The sequence below is a fragment of the Mirounga leonina genome, unplaced genomic scaffold (genome assembly GCF_011800145.1).
Source record: "Mirounga leonina isolate KUSES-001 unplaced genomic scaffold, KU_Mleo_1.0 Mir_94, whole genome shotgun sequence".
NCBI classification, from domain to species: domain Eukaryota; kingdom Metazoa; phylum Chordata; class Mammalia; order Carnivora; family Phocidae; genus Mirounga; species Mirounga leonina.
Genome location: NW_023270855.1, coordinates 6,170,480 through 6,195,835, shown reverse-complemented (window position 1 = coordinate 6,195,835; position 25,356 = coordinate 6,170,480). Strand labels below are relative to the sequence as shown.

General features: G+C 37.7%; 1 protein-coding gene and 1 long non-coding RNA gene across 3 annotated transcripts in view; one reads left to right on the top strand and one right to left on the bottom strand.

Moving 5' to 3' along the window:
* LOC118005679 overlaps nucleotides 1–1,808 on the bottom strand; it is a 37,541-nt gene extending 35,733 nt beyond the window's left edge. Inside the window, exons 1-2 of one of the 2 annotated variants that reach the window (XR_004677846.1) lie at nucleotides 1,611–1,808; nucleotides 1,089–1,329 (exon numbers count right to left, since the gene is read on the bottom strand). This is a non-coding gene — a long non-coding RNA (uncharacterized LOC118005679). Of the gene's footprint in view, nucleotides 1–836; nucleotides 936–1,088; nucleotides 1,330–1,610 lie in introns of those variants that run through there. The other variant, XR_004677845.1, reaches the window with a different exon arrangement.
* Nucleotides 578–25,356, top strand: part of PPARG (peroxisome proliferator activated receptor gamma) — a 131,503-nt gene continuing 106,724 nt past the window's right edge. Inside the window, exons 1-2 of the mRNA XM_034997700.1 lie at nucleotides 578–1,148; nucleotides 24,194–24,266. The gene's annotated coding sequence lies outside the window, so the exon portion shown is untranslated. The remainder of the gene's footprint in view (nucleotides 1,149–24,193; nucleotides 24,267–25,356) is intronic.

Below are 25,356 nucleotides of genomic sequence, written 5' to 3'. Positions count from 1 at the left end.
GGCCCCTCGGCGCTTCCCCGCCCTTTCGGCGCGCCGGGCCGCGGGCCGCCTCACCCTCGGGCAGGCGGGGCCGACCGCGCTCGGAGCCGTAGCCCGCGCCCGCGCCCGCGCCCGCGCCGCAGTCGCCGCCTGGGGCGCTCGGGCGGCCGCCGGGACACCGGAGCCGGGCGCTGCCGCTGCCGCAGCCGCAGGTCAGTGTCGGGGTGCGGGCGGCGCTGGGGGCCTGGAGGGCGGGGAAGCGCCGAGGGGCCGGGGCCCGAGGAGGGCCGGGGCTGCGGCGTCGAGGTCGGAGGGGACGGGCACGGACAGGTCCGGGTGAGGGTCGCGGGCGTGCTGAGAAGTCCCGGTACAGAGCGAGCCAGCCGGGCCGCGGAGGGCAGGGGCTGCGCGCGAGACGCGCCGCAGGGAGCGGCGGCCGCGCACCGGGAGGCGCCGGTCGTGCGTCCGGCGCTCCCGGGACAGGCCCCCTCGAGGGAGCGCCTGGGTCGGGGTCCGAGGGAACCGGGACCTCCGAGTCCCCGGCGGAGGTGCGCCGGCGTCCGGGAGGCGCTCGAGGGGAACTTTGGGACCGAAACGCGGGCTCCGGTGCCTGTCCGTCCCGCCGCCGTAGAGTCTCCTTCTCGGTCTCCAGAGCCCTGGAGGCGGTCACTGGGGGTCGCGGTGACAGATAAGCGAGGGGCGCGTTCGAGGTCACCTAACCCCGGTGCCCTTGAGCGCTGAGCTGGCCGTGAGCCGAGTGAAGAGGCTGGGACGTGGGCCGGATTCCCCGGGGTTATAGGGGATGGAGAAGGCGTGCGTCCCCCGCCGCACCCCCGTGTTTGGAAAGGTGGCATTACCGGGCTGGGGGTTCCTACACGTGCCGCGCCTCACTGCCCGCGCTGTGTCCTCTCACTGAGGTGGGGAGAGGCAGGTAGCCTGAACACAAAGTCCTGGTCCCTCAGTGCAGGGGGTGGAAAGTGGGTGTGTGGTTGTGGTACTGTATGCCTTGGTATTTGGGGAGGAGCCTAAGGTAAGGAGGCAGAAACTGGGAGTAACCTATTCGCCGCTTTTATATAAGGTCAGTTGTTAGGTAAAGAAGGGGCCTTTACCTCTGCTGGTGTTCAGAAGGCTGCATTTCTAAATTCTTCTTGTTAGCTTCCGTTGATTAGGTGAGTCGCCTCACTCTGATTGCGTTTTGTTGAAATGTGTTGATGTGTCCAAAATTTGCGAGATGATGATGAGGACAATTATATCGTTAGTATTTGGCTGTGCTCTTGTTTGACCCTAAGAATCGAATTCACTTGGGTCTAAGGATAGCTCACTATTTTCTTGGGGAAAATAGTGTCAGTTCTAGGAGAAATAAAATTTAAAAAAAAAATTAGTGATCTGTCAGGAAGAAGCTAAAGTTTTTCTGTTTTTCCTTTTCAAGGTTGGGGGATGAAATGTAAAATTAAATTTGTTAAATTATCATCTGAAAACATAACCAGGCAAGATGCTGACCTGAGTTGTAGGAATCCTATTGCTGGAGAAGCTCCTTATTTTGAAGTACATTATTTTAATGTCAACTGTTTTTTATCATTCACGAAACAAATTGTAACCAGAGTTGTTGAGAGAACAGTGAAATAACTTACTCTTTAAAAGGACCCAGGCACGTCTTCTTCCACAAATCTCAGGTGTTCTCTGGCAGTCTTCCGTCTATAGCTAAGGGATCAATCGCTGACTGAAAGCAGAACCAAAATGATGGCGTTCGATGATTTAGGAAACCCTTCTGGTATAGAGACTGACATAGACATTCCCTGGGGCTTCTCAAAGAAATACTTCACACTCCTATGAATGTTTTATGGAAGACACTTACACATGTTACCAGTTAGCGTTCTGAGGGATGTTTCGAGGGAAACTGTTCAAGTTTTAACATCATTTTTGTGTTGTCTATTTTCAGTCAGATTCACAGATTGATTCTGTAGTTAATACGGTGCCATAGTATTCTTTAATATACAAAATTTAAAACTAATGTCATGTTAGCCAAAAAATGAAGTTTGTTACAAAACCATCTATTTTTGCCTTACTGGGTACTTCACATAATTTTTTCCCTTTATTTAAATTATATGATATGTGATACTTCACTTGCTGATAATTATATCTTAAAACATCTTAGAATCAACTAGTGACCATCTCAATCTTTTATAATTCACTGGGAGGGGAAAAAAGTGGTTATTTCATTTTTAAATAATAATTCTTTTTCATATTGAAAAGTTTGTTTCTAGTCTTTACAAAAACTACTATAACAGCATGGCATTGATGAAATATGAAGATTTGAAGGATTCTGGGCTAAGATTTTGGGGCATTGTTTTTTCACTCTTTTAGATTTAAAAGAATATAATTTTTAAAAAGTAAAACTCAAATGTCCACCAGCATCATATTCTCTATTACACTTAAAATACTTTGAAAATATTTTTTGTGATTGGTTATTTTTAATAATTAAATACAGTTTTCTTTAAAGGGACAAATTTCCTTAATGTTCATTTCTTTGTATATTTCAAAATTATGTTTAAACAATGTGTCATAATTTTTTTTAAAAACACTATTAATTTCAAAATCCCTATGACATTTAAAATTTATACAGGAGACAGAGTCTGACTTTAGGAGTATGGATTAGAAATGCATTACTGATCACGGCTAATTGCTTTTAGCAAGTTGTAGGACTATAAACAAACACTTATATTCTCTCTCCTGTAATTGTCTGAAAATAAGATGTTTGCCACTAATCTTAACTCTGAAGATAATTATGCGTGTGAAAGCTTTGTGGCAGCCGCTGCTGTGAAAACATACACCAGTATTAGTACATCTCATTTAGTTTTCAGATTGTGAAATGGTCGTTAATAACAGGAGACTTTCATGAAGCACGGGAAAAGTGTTGAAATAATACTTTACAAATGTTTCATAAATCCTGGCCCATACTTTTACCTCTTTCATAGGATGTATGTATGTATCTATCTGCTAATGGGTAACACAGAAAATGTCATCCTTCTAATTTGTGGGTGTCCTGCTGAATTCATTTTCACTTGAACTTGGGAATATATGTCCTAAGGTGTAGCAAACCGTACTGGAAGAAGTTTTTGGTCTCATTGGTTTCCACTAAATAAATACCAGTTGTAGGAGGATTTTTTAAAAATCACTAATCAAGAAAACTTGATTTAAATCACCAGTCTATAAATGTAAACATATGCTCCGCACCTAAAAAATAAACTGAATTTCTAAGTTGCTTTTCTTATTTTTCCTAGCAGACCCCAACGTTAGGGTAGTTGAGGCCTAAAAGCAATAAAAAAGGCAGCGGTTTAAAGTGCTTATGAAGGTTCTTCGAAACTGATATAATTTGACTCCACCACAGTACAGTAAGATCTGTGAATAACCCATCTTGCAAGCATAGACAGCCCCCACATATCATACTTCAGTTAGTTTCATAACATTCTAGACAAAAATTTTAAATTGAAGATTATTTGAAATCTTCCTGGAGTTTCTTATTTACTATTTGTATTTTATCAAAATGCAGAGGTAGATTTTGAGAAATTCTATGGTGTATGTTTTAGAGCTTATTTAATAAAAATGTCATGTTTTAATTTCTATTTACCTAAAATACTTACGTTGGTTATTAGAAGGAAATTGATTCAAATACAATAGACCATATTTTGGAGATAGCTTTTGTAGATGTTAAGGCAAAAACTGTCACCAATAATAGTATATACTTAATATTATTTGTTTTTTTTTTAAAGTTTATATATTAAGAAATATTTTTCTTCAACAACCAATACATATCAACATTTTAATACTGAATATTTAATTCGGAATATGAATGTTTACATTTCTCACAGTTTCAGTTATTACAATGGGGCAAGTCCCTTGTGCTTTCTCCCATCCCATTGCTAAGCAGGCCCGACCCTGCTTAGCTTCCAAGATCAGAGGAGCTCCCACGCAGTTAGGGTGGTAATGGCCATCAACCACTTATCCTTTCTGTCCATTTCCTCATCTGTGAAATGGGAAAAGTATTGCAATTATTGTTCTGTGCTTTTTTTTTTTTTTGGTATGATTTTAAGACTTTATCAGCATACCTGTGTATCTTAAATGATATGACCTTGCCCTGAATTTAACTGAGCAGATATTTTAAAGAGAGCCTTCGTGGTTATTCATGTCACAGCTAGCTCTTCCACAAAGGCTGATGGATACAAATTTTGAGATCATTGTTAAGAATGAACTGAAGAGGGGTGCCGGGGTGGTTCAGTCCGTTGAGCATCTGACTCTTGATCTCAGCTCAGGTCTTTATTTTAGGATTTTGAGTTCAAGCCCTCTGTTGGGCTCCACACTGGGCGTGGAGCATACTTAAAAAACAACAAAACACAACAACAAAGAATGAACTAAAGATAATGTTTGCTGGGTGGTGATCAATTTATAAAATGTTTCTGGAAATATTTCATCAATATTCAATTTAAAATTGTATTTTGATAAAAAATCAGACGTCTGTTTTCTTTTGTTTTACTGTTATTATCTTTGTGAGTCCTATGTAGACACAATGTGGATCCTTTTGTGTCAATATCGCATGTCTAATGTGGTCTAGATGTAGATTGTGCTTTTATTTGATAAAGTTCTATTCTTCACGTATTTTTATGGCGCACCCTGTGAGTGCTTAATGTAAGTTACCCAGGAGCAGGTTTGTCTTATAATGAGGCCTGTGAGCCTTCAGATCAAAAGACAGTTCAGTATCTCAGACTAAAAGACTAAACAGTGACTTGTACTTGTTGTAAAAATTGGGTCTTTTCCTAACAAGCTATAACCAAAAATAGGCTTTTAGAGGCTTAAAAGTGAGGATGCTTCCTAATAGCCCACCAATTTACTAGTAGGGAGTAATTGGACAAGCATGTAATTAATCATGCATCATCCAAATAATACATTTTAAATTCTACTTATGAATGATTAAATAATGCATTTTATTGTGAAGTGTCTCCTCTGCAAGAAGGTAAGGGACATGGTTCCAGGTCTGAACCCCATTCTGTTTCTGGAATATGGAGCTACAGAACCCATGTAGGGACATAACTAAAGGGATGAGGAGACCGAGGGCAAAGAAAGGTTTAGGCCAGTGCCTATAGGTGAGTGTTCCTTTTCCTGTGGCTTCCCCTTTGGGGTGGGGAGCAGGGAGCAGTATTAGCATCTGCTCTCTTCATAGTAGCTTGGGCTTTCTCAGAGTCATTGCTGTACCTTGAGCTATTCCAGTGACCAGGCCGTTCTCAACTTGAAAATCTTTTTTGCGACAGGGTCTACTGTGATTTCTCAGATATGAAGGAAAGAAATGAAGTCATCAGTTCATGCAACAAGAATCAATTAAAATTGAGACTTAAACTTTACAGTCAGGTTTAAACTAGATCCTATAAGGTTTAGTTCAGTTTGATTTAGTATCTGTTTAGGAAACATTTTTATTTCACTTCTTAGCTTTTAGAAAATAAATTCATTGCTAGTTTAACTGATTCACTGTTTAAAAAAAAAACACTTTAATTTGTAGAGTCATCTAGGAGAGTTAACAATGTGGATAAGACTTACTGAGACAAATTTTCTGACCTTCTGGAAAGAGTTCATATTAGCATAAACCTGGGGTGTGAATTCCTTCACAGTTTACCACAGATAAGGAGAAGGAAGATATGAGGGACGTAGAAAAATAGGGAAATACCCTGAGTAGGAGTGTAAGAGATCTGTGTATGGTCAACTCCCACAATCAGCAGATTGCAGTTACCGTGCATAGACCTCAAATATAAGGTTGGTTTCTAAGAATTTACCCTGTTCCCCAGTGACATCATAGAATTTTAAAATAGTTTTAAATTCTAAAGTTACCACCTAGCACTGTTATTCTCTCTGGCTCTAGAAGTTTCCTCAGGAGAGAATCTGGGAAAGTGAATGGAAAAAGGATATTCTTACCCTCTATGTTTAAGGAATAAATTTTCCTTTATAGAGAAGGCAGTGGGGAAACATACCTGTCAGACTGCCTGAGTACAATGATGAAGTGCTGGAAAGAACCCCTTAACTTTGACCCCACCCCACTGGCTGTCATTCCACCTCTAAAACTATTATTTTTCATTTGAAAGTTTGAAGTCCACTTTGAAAATGTCAATACTCCTATCAGAGTTAGTTCTTTAAATCACCGTCAGCAAAAATTTGAGAAGTTAGTCCTAGTTTCCTTGCTACCTGAAAACAAGGCCTTTGGGGAATAGACAACACATGTGGGAATTTAAAAAGAGGTGATCGGGAGAAGGAAAAATAAAATTAAAGTGATTCATATTCCAGTTTCCCTGTAAACCAGCCTCTATGAAACCAAATAGGAAAATAACCATTGGAAATAGCAGTGGTAGGAAAGGATATATTCTCCCATGCATGCCTTTATTTTTCGCTTAAAGATCAATACAAGTCTTCCTTGAACCATTTTTTTCCCTCAAAGAAAACAAGTTGTTATTCCCCAACATCAACTTTCCTAGGAAATGTTATCAAAATTAAGGTTATGAGTTAGTAGTTGGCAATCAGATATCTAAGTATTACTTCTCATTATGTCTTTTTATTTTCTCTGTGATGCTAGACAAGTGATCTAGTGTCTCCATGAGTTAGTTCTTCCAGACTTTTAAAGTAGCTTTCTAATAGATTGAAATGAGGGGGACCTTTCAATCACATCAGAAAAACGTATACTGAAGTATAAATAATACTTAATACTTTCACAGATTCACAGATCATAAAACTTAACACATGCTTTTTTTTTTCTTTTATTTTTTGCTTAAAAATAGTTATGGCAAGCCAACACATCTCTGTTAGAAGTAGAAGCTTAGTAGCTATGTCAAAAGCAAGTTCATTAATTCTTTGAATCAGCTGATAGGTGGTGTTTATTTAACACTTAGGTTTGAGCCACCCTCATGCCTATGACTGAGCACATTGCTTACTTGTCCTTCACTTTTTCCACAATGTTGCGGAAGTCGGAATCTAAAGCAAAGAATCTCAAAGTCCTACCTTACTAAACATTGTTCTTTTCTGTCAGTTGATGATTACCGGTATAAACAAATTTTTGATTGCATGTGGAAAAGTGCATAAATTTTTTTCTCTTGTTTTATGTAGTAGATAGAGTTTATGAAAGAGAACAAACATATGAATGATGTATATATAAATGAAGAAGATACTTTAACAAATTATTTGCATATGTCAAAATCCAGAAGAGTGAAGAAAATACCCAGGCATTTGCCAATGTAGGATTACTACATGTTTTCCTAAAATATTTGGAACTAATTAGAAACATCCTGGCTTTATTTAAAGACAATATAATATATTTCTAAACTTTCTTTTTAACGAGGTCCAAATTCGTTGTTTAGGACTAGAGCAATACAGTGTCTACAAAAATATAGATTATTAGTTTCTTGAAGCAGGTACTAATTGGGTTTTTTTTATCTTCCTATCTCTAGCATCTAGCACAGTATTTAGTATGCACTCAATAAATGTTTTAAAAAGGATGAAGAAATCAGGGGTGCCTGGGTGGCTCAGTCAGTTGAGCGTCTGCCTTCAGCTCGAGTCATGATCCCAGGGTCCTCCGATCGAGTTCCGCATCAGGCTTCCTGCTCCATGGGGAGCCTGCTTCTCCCTCTGCCTCTGCCTCTCTCTCTGTCTCTCATGAATAAATAAATAAAATCTTAAAAAAAAAAAAAAAAAGAGGGGCGCCTGGGTGGCTCAGTTGGTTAAGCGACTGCCTTCGGCTCAGGTCATGATCCTGGAGTCCCTGGATCAAGTCCCGCATCAGGCTCCCTGCTCGGCAGGGAGCCTGCTTCTCCCTCTGACCCTCCCCCCTCTCATGTGCTCCCTCTCTCTCATTCTCTCTGTCTCAAATAAATAAATAAAATCTTAAAAAAAAAAAAAAAAGAATGAAGAAACCACCTAAGGCGATGGTTCTCAAGTGTGTGGTCCTTGGACCAGCAGCATCAGCATTATCTGGGAACTTGGTAGAAATGCAAATTCTCAGGCCACACCCAGACCTACTGAGTCAGAAGATGTGTTTTAACAGGCTCCCCAGGGGATTCTGATGGATACTGTTTTGGAACGCATTGTTCCTGCATCCCATGTGATGGCCTGGACCCACTGATCAGTGCACTTAGTTTGGATTATTTTTAGTAGGCCTTACCCTTGCCTATAGTTAAGTTCTTTGCTATATTCTCCCCATTGATAGACTCTCTTGGGATCATCCTGTAAAATTAACCCCTGCATCCTTGAATATTTGTCCTGGCCCCTTATTACTATACTATTTTAAGTTATATGTATGTAATTTTTGTTATGTATAATGTTATTTTTTTGTTGTTATGTATAATGTTATTTTATGTCTCTCTCAGTAACAAATTTATTAACAAAGGAGGTAGAGGGGTGCCTGGGTGACTCAGTTGTTAAGTTGGCAACTTAAAGAAGTTCAGTGTTGTCAGTAAGCTTGTGTCAAGAGAAGCTAGCCAGCTCACTTTGTAGTCTGAGCATCACTGGTTCTCCTGAGTCTCCCAAGTTCAAAGACTACAACCTCGGGACTGGATTTTATAAGATCACTGAGGATGATTCATCCCCAGAGGATCCACATTAAACAGACTTACAACATACGGGTGTAAGCCTCAATTCCAGTTTAGTAATAGTAGAAAATGTACCCTTCCTAGTGATTGTTGGTGATAGTTTTTTTTTTTTTTTTTTTAATTCTAAAACTCTTTGGTTCTGGAATTGAAGAAACTTGTAGTCTTATATATTTCTGATGTCACTGTGATTGAGTTCAAGGTGCTTAGAAAGTAATTGGGCAGTATATCACACACTGGGATGCTATACCCCTACTTCTGGAACATTTCCCAAAGACATAGAGGATATAGGGAAAGCAGTATACCCAAAGACTTTCATAAAAGCAGTGTTAATAGGAACCAGTATTTGGAAGTAATTTAAATATTCAATAGCAAGAGAACAGTTAAGTGAATTATGGTATAATCACCAAGTGGAATGTCATACAATCATTAGTGACGATTTAGAAATGGTAATAAATCTGAAAAATATTAACTAAAAGAAGTAGCATAAAAATGTATGTGCACTATTGATTGCAACCTTACATAAATATATGTATATGAGGAAGTCTGGAAGGAAAGGAATATATAAAACTCATGATAGTTATATTAGTGAGGTTATGGAGGGCTTTTTAAAAACTTTTACGTCTTTCTCTCTTTTCCAAAGTTCAGCCAGTAATATAAAATTATTTCTGTAACTAAAAGGATATGTTTAAAGCTTTTCTGTTTTTTAGTATGTCTATAACTCTGATTAGTAAAAATCAAGGCAAAGAGTCAATTAAACATTGAGAATCCTCTACCTATTTAATTCCTTGAAAGCCATTGACAGTAATGTTAAGGCACCACATGAATTCTTTTTGGTTATACCCAATTTTATTTCATACTTAATTTTATTTCACATATTGGACTTCTCTGTACTCTTTGCTTGACTAGCCTCTATTTGGGAGGAGAAAAATATCCCATCTCTGTTACAGTCTCTTAATTTTCTCAGCCATACATCGGATTTGATTTTGTTTATTTCTTTGGACCTTTGATCTTTAGCGTACACTGACAAACAGAACTTTTAAAAATAGTTTCTGGGGCTATTTTGCTTTAAAGCCACCCTTAAAAATTTTTTTTTATAAAAAATATGTATGTCTATTATGGTTTTTTATAAAAATAAATGATCCCATGATAGGATAGTTATTAATAGCAAGGGAATTGAGGTTTCCAAAAATCTAGTCAGACTTCTGAGTGAATGCTGTAAAAGGCATATTTTTAATATATAACATATATTTAATATAATATATAAATATACATACACAGAGCAATACATATTTATATACACATATGTGCACACCATGCACACACACAGAGAAATAGCCTTCGAATTAATTAATTTTTCCTTTTTTCTTTTGCATTGTTCTAGAAATCCCAAAGGGAAAATTAAGTGGTTTTACCTTTGACCCAGATTACAGGTTACATTTTTCTTGTCACTTTCTTTGGAACTTATTTTGAGAAGTTTATGTCAGCTTGATGTCTTTAGAATAACCATTATCTGAATGAAAACAAAGTTTTAAAAGCTTTTAGAAATACGGAATATTTCTCTCTTCTTTCTGCCTCCCCCACTTCTGATGATTTACTCCTTAATACAGCCCAAGGCAGACCTCAGCCAACAAGATTCAGTTTATAGCCTTAGAATTTGTGAGTAACACAGACTTCATGTGATGATACCTCCAAGGACAAATTGAGAAGAAGCTCCTTTTTAATGAAGATTTATTTATTCAACAAATATCTGTTGAGCTCCTCCTTTGTGCCAAGACTATTTTAGAGAAGAAGGATAAAGCAATGAACAGACAAATTCCATCTCTCCTGGAGTTTACAATTATTGTTAACTAGATTTAACAAGAACAGTAGTGGGAGAGGTGATATCTAAGAGGAGGCCGCAGTCTTGGCCCTCCCCCTGTGACAAGGCAGCATTGCTAGACCAACAGGGAGTCAGGTGGCTATCTTTGAGTTGGTTGTGATAGGGGAAAACCTGCATCCTTGAATATTTGTCCTGGATCCCTTATTACTATACTGTTTTAAGTTATATGTATGTATTTTGTGTTATGTATAATGTTATATTACATTACTTTATGTCTCTCTCAATAACAAATTTATTAACAAAGGAGGTAGAGGGGTGCCTGGGTGGCTCAGTTGTTAAGAGTCTGCCTTCGGCTCAGGTCATGATCCCAGGGTCCTGGAATCAAGCCCCGCATCGAGCCCCACATCAGGCTCCCTGGTCAGCAGGAAGCCTGCTTCTCTCTCTCCCACTCCCCCTGCTTGTGTTCCCTCTCTTGCTGTGTCTCTCTCTCTCTGTCAAATAAATAAATAAAATCTTAAAAAAAAAAAAAAGAGGTAGAATGCATCCTTTGTTAATAGAGTATTACTATTATTGAAAATCCAAATCCTTGCAGAAGGATTATTTATTTTATAATGTTCTCACAGTGAGTATATGTAAAGGGTGAACTATGCAAATGAATTGTAACCTTATTTACCAAAAATTATTTATACTTAATAGAAATGTAAAACAAAGTTCACTGGGCCTATCTGGTTAAAATTAAAAAAAACAAAAAACAAAAAACCCTTTTTTTTCCCTTGGGAAATAAAGTTAGCTACTTTTCTTTAAAAGCCTATGAAGAACTTTTACATATTTAGAATATAATATTTGAGTAAAAGGGGATCCAGATATTATTTCAAATGTGCAGACTTTGGTCAAATTACTTATTATAGCTATTTCCAAATTCTATATTCACATACAAATTGTCTACCATTTTAGTTCTGATGTTACATTGACAGAAAATATTTTATTGACCACTTAAAAATAAGTTCTGAACAACACGACGCTTTGGGGGCATCATGATAAGGAAAATTAATTTTGAAGGAATTTATGTGATGTACAATTAATCCATTCATATGTAGACTGACATGGCAAAGTAGAGTGTAGTTTATTTTAAAGATTTTTATTTATTTCTTAGAGAGCACGAGTGGAGGAGAGGGTCAGAGGGAAAGGGAGAAGCAGACTCCCCACTGAACAGGGAGCCCGATGCGGGACTCAATCCCAGGACTCTGAGATCATGACCCGAGCCAAAGGCAGACACTTAACCGACTGAGCCACCCAGGCGCCCTACAGTTTACTTTAGATGTAACCAAAATTCTCCAGTTTTGCAGATTTCACTACAGTTTATTCAATTCCACAAACTCCACAGGCATTTAATGAATGACTACTTGCTTTTCAACACTAGATATCCTTACATAGGAAGCAAAATCTGCCCACCTGGAAACATGGCCAGAGGGTCAGACTAATACTTTTCAGTCTTGAGAGCATACCATGCTGGGTCGGTAAACGAATATCTAGTGCTAGGGAGGCAAATGCCCACAGCTCGGGAAAAGCTGAGAAAATAACTAAGCACTTGAACACAGCATCTTGGTTTGGTTGTGTCTTTAGGCCACGCACATGATTCATTCTGTGTAATTTACTGTGTCTGCTGGAACAATCTTGGATCCTAGCAAAGCACAATACAGACACATAATTTGTCTCTATTATGCCCATGAAGTTTTTAAATGTCAGGTTGATTTCCTTTGTCATACGACATGTATGTAAAGTATTTATACTGGCCACCAGCTTTCGAGTTCGGAAAATGCAAACTAATTTTAATCTCAGCTGAAGTAAAACAATTAGAAGGCAGATCTACCCTGAAATGTAATTTAATGTGTTCCATACTCTGTATTACACATTTTATTTGCTGATTCTCTGCTGTCATGTCTTACAATTTTTCTGCACAAATTCTGTGTACCAAGCAAAATTGTTAATTCATAGAGATAGAAATGATGTTGTAATCCTTATTCCTCTTACATATGTATGTACTGCATACCTCCCCTAATTCATGGCCTATAGTGTAGAGAACTGAGTGTATTATCAGTGCTTTATAAATACTTCTGAACTTGATTTGATTTCCCTAATTCACAGCCTGTAGCACAGGGGGGCTGAGGGCATTCGAAGTACTTTATAAATATTTTTAAACTTGATTTGATACTGAGAACAAGTTTGGGCTTTTTCAGGATCACTTGTATGGGATTCTCAGTGCTACTATTCTCTACATATTAAAGGAATTCCCTAAGTTACTCTCTAAAATGTTAATTTCTATTTTATTTAACATTTTAATGATACATAATGATTTGAAATTAATGCCAGAAGAGATTTTCATTTTACTATTCTAAAGCGGGCAAAATGGGATATGAAAAGGGGAAAAAAAATGTTAATTATAGACTTCAGCTTTCTATGTTGGATCTTTTAGTAGTTCTGGTCAGAAAAACAGGTTTTAAATGGCCTAAGGGCCAGAGCACTGTTTTACATTCTTGTTTGGAGGCTTCCAATGGCAACTGTAACAGATTCTACTTAGTCCTGCAACTGGAGAAAAGCTCATAATAATGTACAATAGAAAATGTCATTTAGACTTATTACTCAGGCATGAAATAAACAGTTCCTTTTCAAACATTTTGTTAAGTATTAGATAAAACACTATCAAGTTTTGGCCTATTAATTTGTTTATAATATACAAAATAATTTAATCAGTACTTCATATATAAATCACAAGTATTATCATAATTATTTAACAGTTAATCTCCTGTCACAAGGCAGATATGGGTTTATAAGCAACTTCAAATCAAAATGCCAAAGAAACTGATTTACATATAAAAGAAAAGCAAATAGAGGAACCTTTTCTTATATGGCCTTGTGACATCTCTGCACACCCCCTCTTCTCCGCAGCCTTCATCTGTGGATGTAGAACGAAGGTAGGAGTCTCTTAGCCAAAGATCAATGCAGGGAATTTGCACCCTCTCCACCCTTGGGCAGCCTGCCATTATCCTTCTGCAACCACACCTGTTCACCTCCTACTAGGGCAAAGAAGGGCCCAACAGACACAAGAGAGACAGCAAAATGGCAGGGAGGGTAGAGCCTGATAAAAAGAAAGATGAAGGACTGAAATGGGTTTGAAGCTTTCTCTCATTGGCGATCCAGACTTCAGTTTCCTTAGTTTGTTATTCATTAGCGTGTGGCTGGACACAGTGAATTGCACACATGTTCAAGTATGTTCTAGGCACAAAGGGAGACACCAAAGCTGCTAGAAGGAGGAGTTTATAATCTACATGAAGCAAAATGGGGTAAAATTCAAACATGGAACCAACAGTTCAGAGCAGTATATGATTAAGAGCTAAAATAAGTAAGACAGAAAACAAATGCTACAAAAATTCAGGGAGTTGTGGATCAGTGTGGATTGGAGGATATATCCTAGAAAAGCCATGTAGAGAAGGGAGGGGTTAAACTAGACTTGAGAAATTGGGAGATTGACAGGGTGATCTTATGGGGGGAAAAAAACTTTAAAAATATACAGAAAAAGAAACAAAGAAGGGAACTAAAGTATGATTCCTTTAATATGAAATATCCAGAATAGGCAAATCCATAGAGAAAGCAGATTAGTGGTTGCCAGGGCCTGGGGGGAAGGGAGAAAGGGGAGTGACTGCTTAATGGGTACAGGATTTCCTTTTGAGGTGATTAAAATGTTTTGGAACTAGATAGAGGTGCTGGTTGCACAGCTTGAAGAATGTGCTAAATACCACTGAGTTGTGCACTTTAAAATACTTAATTTTATGTTCTGTAAATTTTGCCCCATAAAACAACAACAACAACAACAGAAGTTCAGGGTTTGAGGCAGCCCAAAAGGAGGGGAAAGGAATTTCCAGTGTAAGAAAACAAAGCCTGGAATAGTGCGTAAGCATGGATTGAGGGAAACTCTGCCGAGATCAATGCATTTGAAGTGGATGTAGCACGTGTATGTGAGTAGGAGAAATATGGCTGGAGATAGAGATTTTAGGTCAGATGAGAAAGGGTCTGGAATGCAGGCAAAGGAGTGTGGGTTTTATCTTATAAGGAGTGGTGAGATTCCAGGTCTTGAGAAAAAGAGTGAGATGATTTAATCAGGAGATTAATTTGGCAGTAGTGTGCAGGGAAAACAGGAGGCTATCTCAACATCTGGACATAAAATGAGGAGGGCTTGTAGGAACAAAGAGGTAGGGAAAATGAGACTGATCTGCTCATAAACCCTCCGTTTCTGATTTGGTACAAGGTATGTGCAAATTGGAGGATACGCATTAAAAATTTTATATTGTCATAACATTCAAGCACATCATTTTCCATTCTACAGAAGTAGCCACGATAGATTGAAAAGTTCGGGGGCACCTGGGTGGCTCAGTCGTTAGGCGTCTGCCTTCGGCTCAGGTCATGATCCCAGGGTCCTGGGATCAAGCCCCGCGTCGGGCTCCCTACTCAGCGGGAAGCCTGCTTCTCCCTCTCCCGCTCCCCCTGCTTGTGTCAAATAAATAAATAAAATCTTTAAAAAAAAAAAAGAAAAGAAAAGTTCCTTCACCTCCAAGTTAGAGCACCACTGCCCTAAAGGACAAATGGACTGGACTTTGTGACTGAGTCCTATGGGGCAGTCATCAGCCATAGACTCATTTTTATGGCATGTTTACTATGTGTCACACATTGTGCCAGCTACTGGGACTGTAGCAGTAAGCAAGACAGACAGGTCCCTTCCCTTATGGAGCTTCCTGCGTCATAGACAGGCCTTTGTCACAGGATTGCTAGAAATTAAAGGGAGACATGCTTCAGCTCAGCATAAGGAAAGGATTCCAGTTACTGCCGTTGTCCACCAGTGGGAAGGCTGTCTTGTGCGGAAGTAAATACTTTGTCAGTAGAGACATTCATGCAGATCTGAACTGCCATCGGTCAAGGAGTCTTGTCTGATAGGACAGATGAACTAGATGCCTTATAGGGTGATACCCTAGCGATTCCCTAGTCTGTAATATTAACTTCATAGACTTATTTCTTTTGTTATTGACCGTATTGGAAAACCAATGTCTACGAAGTGTCTGGATGTTTTCATCAGGATTGTAATTACATTTCCTTAAATTTGAATGCACGTTCAGTTTTAAGCATATCTGTACAGTTAGTTCCATAGTTCTTTTTTAAAAAAAAGTACAGTTCTGATGGCTTCTCAGCCATCATTTAATTCCACCTTTAATATTTGTGGTATGCTCCTCTTCCAAGTGATGTTTTTCACAAGTAATGCAATATTTACAGAAACAAATTACCTAAATCACAGTCATGCTACTGATCTTAAAATCATTTGTTCTCCCTCCTGTGATGTATTGCTGTGGTTGAACAAGAACAGCCCTGACTACCCATTTTGGTAATGTCTTCAGGATTCCATTTTGATGTGGGTGAAAGTTCAAATAACTTTTATTATTCAACGTTTTTTACTTAGTTTTACAAACTTCCAACTGTTATTGTCAACATTTAGCAGCTAGAATTATCACAGATTAATTGCACTTTGGAGGATCTGGAGGACTTAGACCCCCACAGGAGTGATATCCTCACTAGAGTTTGGGGAAAATTCTAGAATGCTTTTAAGTAAGGGACATTATTTTCATAAGGATTTTTTTAGTGGTTATGGTATCAGATAAAGAAAAAGGTTAGCTACAGAAGAAAAAAAAAATCATTTTTCTTCAAGTCTAGTAGAATATTTTGTTAAAATAGTCCATTTTCATTAAAATCTGCATAAATATTTGAATTGTGTCTAGAATAGTGTCTGATATGTTTTGGGGTTTTTTTTTTTTAGTTTTATTTTATTTTATTATGTTATGTTGGTCACCATACAATACATCATTGGTTTTTGATGTGGTGATCCACAATTCATTTTTTCCTGTAACACCCAGTGCTCCATGCAGTACGTGCCCTCTTAATACCCATCACCAGGCTAATCCATCCTCCCACCCCCCTCCCCTCTAGAACCCTCAATTTGTTTCTCAGAGTCCATAGTCTCTCATGGTTCATCTTCCGCTCCGATTTCCCCCCTTCATTTTTCCCTTCCTTCTAATGTCCTCCATGCTATTCCTTATTTTCCACAAATAAGTGAAACCATATGATAATTGACTTTCTCTGCTTGACTTATTTCACTTAGCATGATCTCCTCCAGTCCCATCCATGTTGATGTAAAAGTTGGGTATTCATCCTTTCTGATGGCTGAGTAATATTCCATTGCATATATGGACCACATCATCTTTATCCATTCATCTGTTGAAGAGCATCTCAGCTCTTTCCACAGTTTGGCTATTGCAGACATTGCTGCTATGAACACTGGGATGCATATGGCCCTTCTTTTCACTACATCTGTGTCTTTGGGGTAAATACCCAGGAGTGCAATTGCTGGGTCATAGGGTAGCTCTATTTTTAATTTTTTGAGGAACTTCCGCACTGTTTTCCAAAGTGGCTGTACCAACTTGCATTCCCACCGACAGTGTGAGAAGGTTTCCCTTTCTCCACAATCTCTCTAACATTTGTTGTTTCTTGCCTTGCCAATTTTTGCCATTCTAACTGGTGTAAGGTGGTATCTCAGTGTGGTTTTGATTTGAATTTCCCTGATGGCTAATGATGATGAACATTTTTTCATGTGTCTGTTAGCCATTTGTATGTCTTCTTTGGAGAAGTGTCTGTTCATGTCTTCCGCCCATTTTTTGACTTGAGTATTTGTTTTTTGGGTGTTGAGTTTGAGAAGTTCTTTATAGATCTTAGATACCAGTCCTTTATCTGTAGTGTCATTTGCAAATATCTTCTCCCATTCTGTGGGTTGCCTCTTTGTTTTGTTGACTGTTTCCTTTGCTGTGCAGAAGCTTTTGATCTTGATGAAGTCCCAAAAGTTCATTTTTGCTTTTGTTTCACTAGCCTTTGGAGATGTATCTTGAAAGAAGTTGCTGTGGCCGATGTCAAAGAGGTTACTGCCTATGTTCTCCTTTAGGATTTTGATGGATTCCTCTCTCACATTGCGGTCTTTCATCCATTTTGAGTTTATCTTTGTGAATGGTGTTAGAGAATGGTCGAGTTTCATTCCTCTGCATGTGGCTGTCCAATTTTCCCAGCACCATTTACTGAAGAGACTGTCTTTTTTCCTTTGCATGTTTTTACCTGCTTTGTTAAAGATTATTTGACCATAGCGTTGAGGGTCTATATCTGGGCTCTCTATTCTGTTCCATTGGTCTATATGTCTGTTTTTGTGCCAGTACCATGCTGTTTTGGTGATCTCTGCTTTGTAATATAGCTTGAAATTGGGCAACGTGATGCCCCCAGCTTTGTTTTTCTTTTTCAACCTTTCCTTGGCGATTCGGAGTTGTAGGTACTCAATAAATATTTATTGGGTATTCATTGAATGTGGAGTGATGGACAAAGCACTTCAAATGGAAAAATTATATGAGCATAGACACCAAAGTAGGGAAAATGTGACTTTAGAGAAAAGCAGAGATAGTCTCCTGAAGGTAGAATTTGTATGTAATTACCAATGTAAAAACTTTGGTGGTTTCTTAATTTCTGTACAGTGTATAGACTACCAATGATAATGATTTATGATGCTTATATCCAAAGTGAATAGCTGAGCTTAAATGTAAAAAGTTATTACCCATGACCTAATCTGGATCTTCGAGGTCTCCTGGCTGTCCCCTCAGTTCCTGCTGTAGCTCTTCTTCTAATTCCCTCTTTCCCATCACCTCTCTCCTTCACCCCCCCCCATTTTTGGTGTTTCCTATATTCTGTCTCTTTTTTTCCTTCTTTTTTTTCTCTCTGTTTCTCTCCCTCTGATGGCTGTCTTCCTTTTTCTCTTTGTTTCCCAATTCCTAACATCTCTCTCTTTGGTTAGGTCTCTAATATGGAAATTAAATGTATTTTTATCTCCTAGTCAAATGATGAAGTGGGGATGTTTTCTGAATTTAACATGAACAAAATGTTTATGTTGCTCTTTCTGATATGAAATAAAATTGGTTATCACTTATACATGGACTTCGATTGGTTTTATAAAAGATTTTTTTTAAAGATTTTATTTATTTGAGAGAGAGAATGAGATAGAGCACAAGACGGGGAGAGGGTCAGAGTGAGAAGCAGACTCCGCGCCGAGCAGGGAGCCTGATGCAGGACTCAATCCCGGGACTCCAGGATCATGACCTGAGCTGAAGGCAGTCGCCTAACCATCTGAGCCACCCAGGTGCCCTATAAAAGATTTTTGAATCACTCATCTTCACACTGGGAGAAGGGGGTCAGTGGTAAATCTCTTAAAGCATAGTAGCTTGTTGAAGTAACTCCTAATTATCTCTAACAACCTTAGTTTTATCTCTTTTTTCCAAATGGTAGGTGTATCAGATACATCACATGATCCTTCAGGATCTAGGTTTTTTGGTTTTTTTTTTTTTAAGTACGTCTTCATATATGCCATTACACAAGAGCTGGAATTTTCGTGTTTTGTTCTTTCTTTATTGTCAATGTTCAGAACACTGCTAACAAGTATCATGCTCAACGAATGATTGTCATTTTTTATTTCAAATCTACAGTCTCATTCTACTTCTTAATCCTAAATAGATATCATGACTTTTTGGAGTAATATTGTCACTAGGAAAACTTAGTTTATAATTGATTTATAAATGGACCTGTATGATTTCATGTTTAGAGAATGCTTTCTTTCCATTCAGTCTACCCTTTATTCCACAGCTTAAATCTTTCACCAAAATGTCATTTAACTATCCATCTAAAGGACTGTTCTTTAATTATCTCAAGCACCAAAAAAGTAATCTAGCTATTGATAGTAATATTTAGTATTTGTTGAGTACTTACTCTGTATCAGGCTCTATTTTAAGCATCGCTTACATTATCTCATTTTATTCTTCCAACAACCATAGAAAGTACATACTATTATCTCTCTTTTGCAGATGAAGAAATAAGCACAGAGAGGTACAAATAACCTGCCAGGTGATAAAATGAGGATTCAAACCCAAGCAGTTTGGACACAGCCACCCTGTCTTACACTCTTTAACAAAAGCCTAATTTTGCAGTATTTAACTTGCCAGAGAAGGAGATGTCTACACTCTAGCACCACCACTGCCACCATTCTACACTTAATCATTAGATCTACACAAGTATAACCATATTCAGATGTAAGCATGGATTAGATCTAAACTTTTAGTTGTTTTGGTTCACTGCATCAGTTTATGTGTCTTGTAAGTGCTAAGAAACTTGAAGTACTTATTCTTATTACTTGTGACAAGGTAAATCATCTCACCAAATCTTTAGCTTATATTCAGTAATTCCACCATCACTTAAAACTGCCACTGTTAAGAGATTCTTCAGTTCCATTTTTCTCTCCCTCTTAGATTCCTCTTAATCAAAATAAGCCTTTTGTTGTCATCCCAGGATAGAGAGGTAAATTTAATAGCAAATTTAGTATGACTAGTATAAAAATCTAGGGAAGGATATAATTGGCCCTTCTTGAGTCTGGCCTCTAGTGGAATCTGTCAGCTATTTAGGGGGAGAATAGTTAGAGATTTGGTTTGATGGGCTAAAAATTAGTCATTTGGGCGTGTTCATACACTTTCACTTTCCCCCAGTCCACCAAAGGGAATCTTCTTTTGATAATACAACACCCTCTTCCCTTACCCTTAGAAAAGTTGTTCTTGCAAGGTCATTTCCTAGTTTTTGTGAGGAAGTGCTGGAGAATGAGTAGAAAGGGACTGGATGTGAAAAGCTGGAGGACATGATAAAGTGCTGGGAAGGGGAGGAAGAGGGAGAGATTATAAATTGACTGGGCTGGGAATGGAGAAAATGTTTAGTGGGAGGGGTTTTGGTGAAGGAGACATTTTGGAGAGTGTGGTATGTGAAAAACATTGAAGGGAAGTAGGGAAAACGGTATCCCTTCCCTGAGAAGGGTTGCTTGTGATTATGAACTGAATCTTCTATAACATATTTTGAGAGACCTGAATAGAGAATAGAATTCCTTTTAATCTTGCAGGGAATTAGGAGTGGCCCAATTATGTGTTGAGTTGTGTTTCTTTTGTTCTTTAGAGGGAGAAGATGGGTAGTTAGCTTGGGTGGTGTTGAGCTTGAGGTTCCCAAGGAACCTCAGGTAGGGGTGTCCAAAAAAGAGTTGGAAACACAGAATTAGAACTCTTGAGAGAATAGTTGTGGTTACAGATAAAGATTTGGGAGTTACAAGCAAGCAGAAGGGTTTATAGGTAAGAGTGAACCAGGAAGGAACTTTCAGGACACATAAGATAGAAGAGCTCAGAAAGAAGAGGTACCAAGAAGAGAAATAGTAGTCATGTGGCAGGATAAGAACTAGGAGAAACTGGTCTCCAAGCAACTAAAGAAGGAGACAGTTTCAGTGGTAAAGGATGGACAGAATACCAGATACTGCAGAACAGTGTGCCAGAGCCAGCTCAGACCGGCTTGTGAAAGTCAGCCGTTAAATTTTCAGGGTTTCTGTGAGCCCGTTATTATCCACAGCCATTATTTAAAATGCAGTGATGTATACTTGCAATTAAACAAGTTATGTTAAAAAAAAAAAAGGTAATAAACACACCACCGGCATCGCTTCCTAATTATTTTACATGTTTTTGTTCATGTTGATTGTATCTGAATGGTAGAAACGCTGCGTGGCATGCTCCAGGTCTGCCCACCTCAGCACTCAGTGACATCACGCTGGTAGTCTCAACTCAGTCCTGGTGGGAGTATTTACACCACAGAAATCGGCAAACATTTTTCCCTGTAAGGAGAACCACTTGTTAAACATTTACCAGCACAGCTTTGGACAAATAGAGTGAAAATCGAGAAAAGTTTAAAGGATTTAGCAAGAAGGAAACAACGTGTAAATTTTGTCTTAGTTTCAGTAGAAAGGTGTGCGAAAACCACAGTAAAGTGGGTTGAGGAATGAAGTGAGGAGACATGTTCAAAAAAGTTTGAGAACTATTGGGTTAAGGCAGATTGTTATTGTTGATTTTTGTTTTAGGTGTAGGGCCCATGGAGTATATACAATGCTTATATACCTTATTAATCTCCCAAAAAGAAGTAATGTGTGCAAATTTGCTTTATGGTGGAAACCTTTCTGTTGGAAGGTCTTAAGGAACTAGTTATCTACAGAACACATTTTGGGAAATGCTGCTATAGTATTTAACAAATAAGATGATATTGGTTGTAAGTTTGAGTGAGGTAAATATTCCTGTTATTAAAGTTTCTTAGTTTTCTAAAGGAACAATGTCAAGAATGGCTGTTGCGTTTTGTTGAAGTATTTTTTTTTGCATTGTTTGAGATAATCATCCGCTTTCTTTTAAAACTTGACCTAGTGCTGTGACACGTTATTTAGTAGATATTCTGGGGGTAAATCTTTGCCTGAGGTAAATCCAGCCTGATTATGGTGGTTTGTTCTTCTAGTATATGATTGAGTTTGTTCATTAGCATTTTATCTATAACTTTAAATCAATATTACTAAGTAGGACTGGTATTTTTCTCTTTTTTGTTAGGTTTTAATATCAATGTGCTACTTTTGAAAAGTTAATTTGGCCGCGGTATTTTCTTCTATTCATAAACAATTTTGTAACAAGAAAATTACCTCTTCCTTGGAAGTTAGAAAAATATAATCTAGAAAATTATCTAGGCCCAGAGCTTCTTGGGGAAATAATTCTTTGATAAGTTTTCGGTGGCCTTCATTGTTAATTGTTTTTCTATTTCTTAAGTGAACTTTTGCCATTTATACCATTTCAGACAAATTAGTTTGAGTAAATTGCCCCTTGGCCTGCCTTATTATCTACTTATATCTGAGAGACGACTTTTAGCAGAACCTAAAAAGTTGGATGAGTAGGTATGAAGAACCCCTATATAATGTGGGTTCTATTGAAATGTCAGGGGTTTGTCTGCTGTTGTCACAGCCTAGTTCTCTGGCATATAGGGATGAGTAGAAGGATTTATAATCTAATGAATATAAACCAATCTGTATTTAACTGACCAGATGGAGAATGTGAAAGAGCTATAATCCTTGGTATACATTACCCCCAGAATGGATCTTGTTTCTTCTCTACTGTAGTTAATGTTTGGAAACTACACCTTCTATTTGTGGTACAGTGCAATTCTGAATGGATACAGAAAGGACATTACTGATCTTAGTTCTAGGAAGAGTTTGGGGAAAGGCTATAGAATTCTGTCTGTCTCTGAAAGCTGCAGGAGCTGGTCCAGTTTTCTGTTTGATCCAACTCTTGGGGCCCCGAGCTAGGAGTACATGGCAGTTTATCTTTACTTTCTTCTTGTCTACTTTTTAATGAACTCATATGTATTTCAAAGGGAAATTGGGACCAGTGTCAAAGAAAGCTTGTACGATTTACTCTTAACCAGGAGTCAGCATTCTTTAATTTTTCAGATAGAGATTTTGTTCCAATTTTTCTTTATTAATATTCTTTCCTTTTTTCCCCATATACTTAAGCCCTTTTTAGTTTAATTAAACATAAAAAAAGTCAAAATGATAATCCATTATAGATAAAGTTGTTTCTCATGTGTTATACATGTTATATACAATGAATAGTTTTGGTGTGGATACTCCTTTCGTTTTTGACTAACAAATCAGAGAGCATTTATGTAAATTGCTCTGATACAGGTTGGTAATCAGTCAGAAAACAAAACATACAGGTCTAAAACACTGACAAATCAGCTTTTTCTATAGAAGAATATGTCCCATTCTGAAAACAAATAATTACTTTATTATTAGCGTTGAGTCTATGTTAAGAGAATTTTCAATTTCCAAAGAAAAGTACTAAATAGTGCTAGAGAAACAAACAAAATTCATTGGCTATAGTTTATATTCTTTCATGTTAGAAATAACAAAATGGGAAAACGTTTTATACTCATAATCCACTACTTTGATGTTATGTATCAGGTAATAGAACAGTTTTTGCGAGTTCCAAGTTTGCAAAGGTGTAGAATTTAAAAAGAAAAAAAATGGAATTTTATATAGGTTAGACTGTGCAGATCATTGGGTCTGGAAGTTTGGGCTATTAAGGCCCTAATGATAAGGCTTTTGGCACTAGATGCTGTTTTGTCTTTATGGAATGTACAGCTATTCTAGGATCCCCGAGCCCTTCGTAAGAGCCAAAGATATGAATCCTGAGACCTTTGGCACATTTACATGAATATTTTGCTCTCTGGGTCTTCCTTTTAAAAATCTGCACATGGAATATGCTACATCCACTGTGCCTAAATGGTTGTGATACATGACTATACTTTTACTGTAAGCTTAGTAGCCATGTGCCATCTGGAATGAAATTCTGTATTTTAATAAATAGCATATTTGCTCTCTGTAGCTTTTAGCAAACACCTGTCTTTTGAGATTATTAATTCTTTTAAGATCTAGTTTTTCTTAAGTCTGTCCAATCATGTAGGTGGCATTGTTAAGTTGACATAAAAGATGGATGAGATGAAAGACCTTAACTCATGATCAGTGACAAGTAGGTGAAGTAAACCTAATACATGTCTCTTTAAGAAGATTCTCCAGCTCTGTGTGATTTACAGTTAGTAGTCTGTTGGTTACTTCTAGAGAATATAAAAATAAGGGAAAACAAATATTCAGAGTCAAATCCAACGGAGAAAATAAATTTATTTGTGCCTGTACATTTTGGCAGCCTAGGTTGTCTAAAAATTTTGAGTATGTGTATATCAAATGTTTTGTGGTTTTTTTTTAATTGTTCAGATTTGAAAGAAGCCAGCTCTAAGCCACAGCATACAAGAAGACCATTTTCTCAAACAAGAGTCGCCCTTTCACGGTAGGTAAATGCAGAATTTATTTTACTAAGTTGGTATTTTAAAGTATCTTTTTAAAAGAACATGCAAATGCTTCATAATATTTTATTGTAAAATTTCTTAGAGAGCTTTTATTTTGGCTATCAGAATACTTTCTGTTGTGTAATTTACCATCAGTTGAAGGAGAACACAGTAATGTATTTGTCTAAGACAAAACAAAGATAGGAGAGTGACCTAGAAGTTGACAAATAACTTAGATCCTTAGAATTAAGTCTCAAGCACAAGTATATTATTTTAGGTTCCTATAATACTTACAATTAAATTGAGATAAAAATAAAAATATCTTGCCTGGTTCCCTCTAGGCCATGCAACCATGATCCTTGCTCACAAAGCAGAAAGTAGTTTCAATATCCAATACTCATATATATATTTTTTATTTGGGGAGTTAAAATCTGATACTATAGTTATTTATTTTATTGCTCATATTTTTTCCAGCTCCCAATGGCCAAAGCTGAAATAATTTGAGCAATAAAATAAATAACTATAGTATTGGATTATAGCTCCCCAAATAAAATATATATACGTGATTCTACACTGATATAGATAAATGACTGAATCAATAAATGTGCAGTTAAATATGTGCAGTTTTTGTATATCAATTATACCTCAATAAAGCTGTTAAAAAAAAGACTGAGGAACTACCCCAGATATGGAGAAGAATAAGAAGACATGGCAACTAAATGCAATGTGGGATCCTGGATTGGATCCAGGAACTGAGAAAGGACATTAGTGGAAAAACTGATGAAGTTTAAAGAAAGTAGTTTATAGTATTGTGCCAATGTTAATTTATTAGTTTTGATCATTGTACTGTGGTTATAATATGTCAACAGCAGGAGAAGCTAAGTGAAGGGTACATGGGAGCTTTCTATCTTTGCAAATTTTCTGTAAGCCTCAGATTATTTCGAAATAAAAAGTTCTTTAAAAGTCCCACTGGAGTCCCTAAATAATCATTCTCATTAGATTTTCATTGATTTATAGGGCAAGTTTCTATTTGTTTGCACATCTTAGAACAGAGAGAAGCAGGGGCATTCTTTTCATCAAGGATACTCCTTG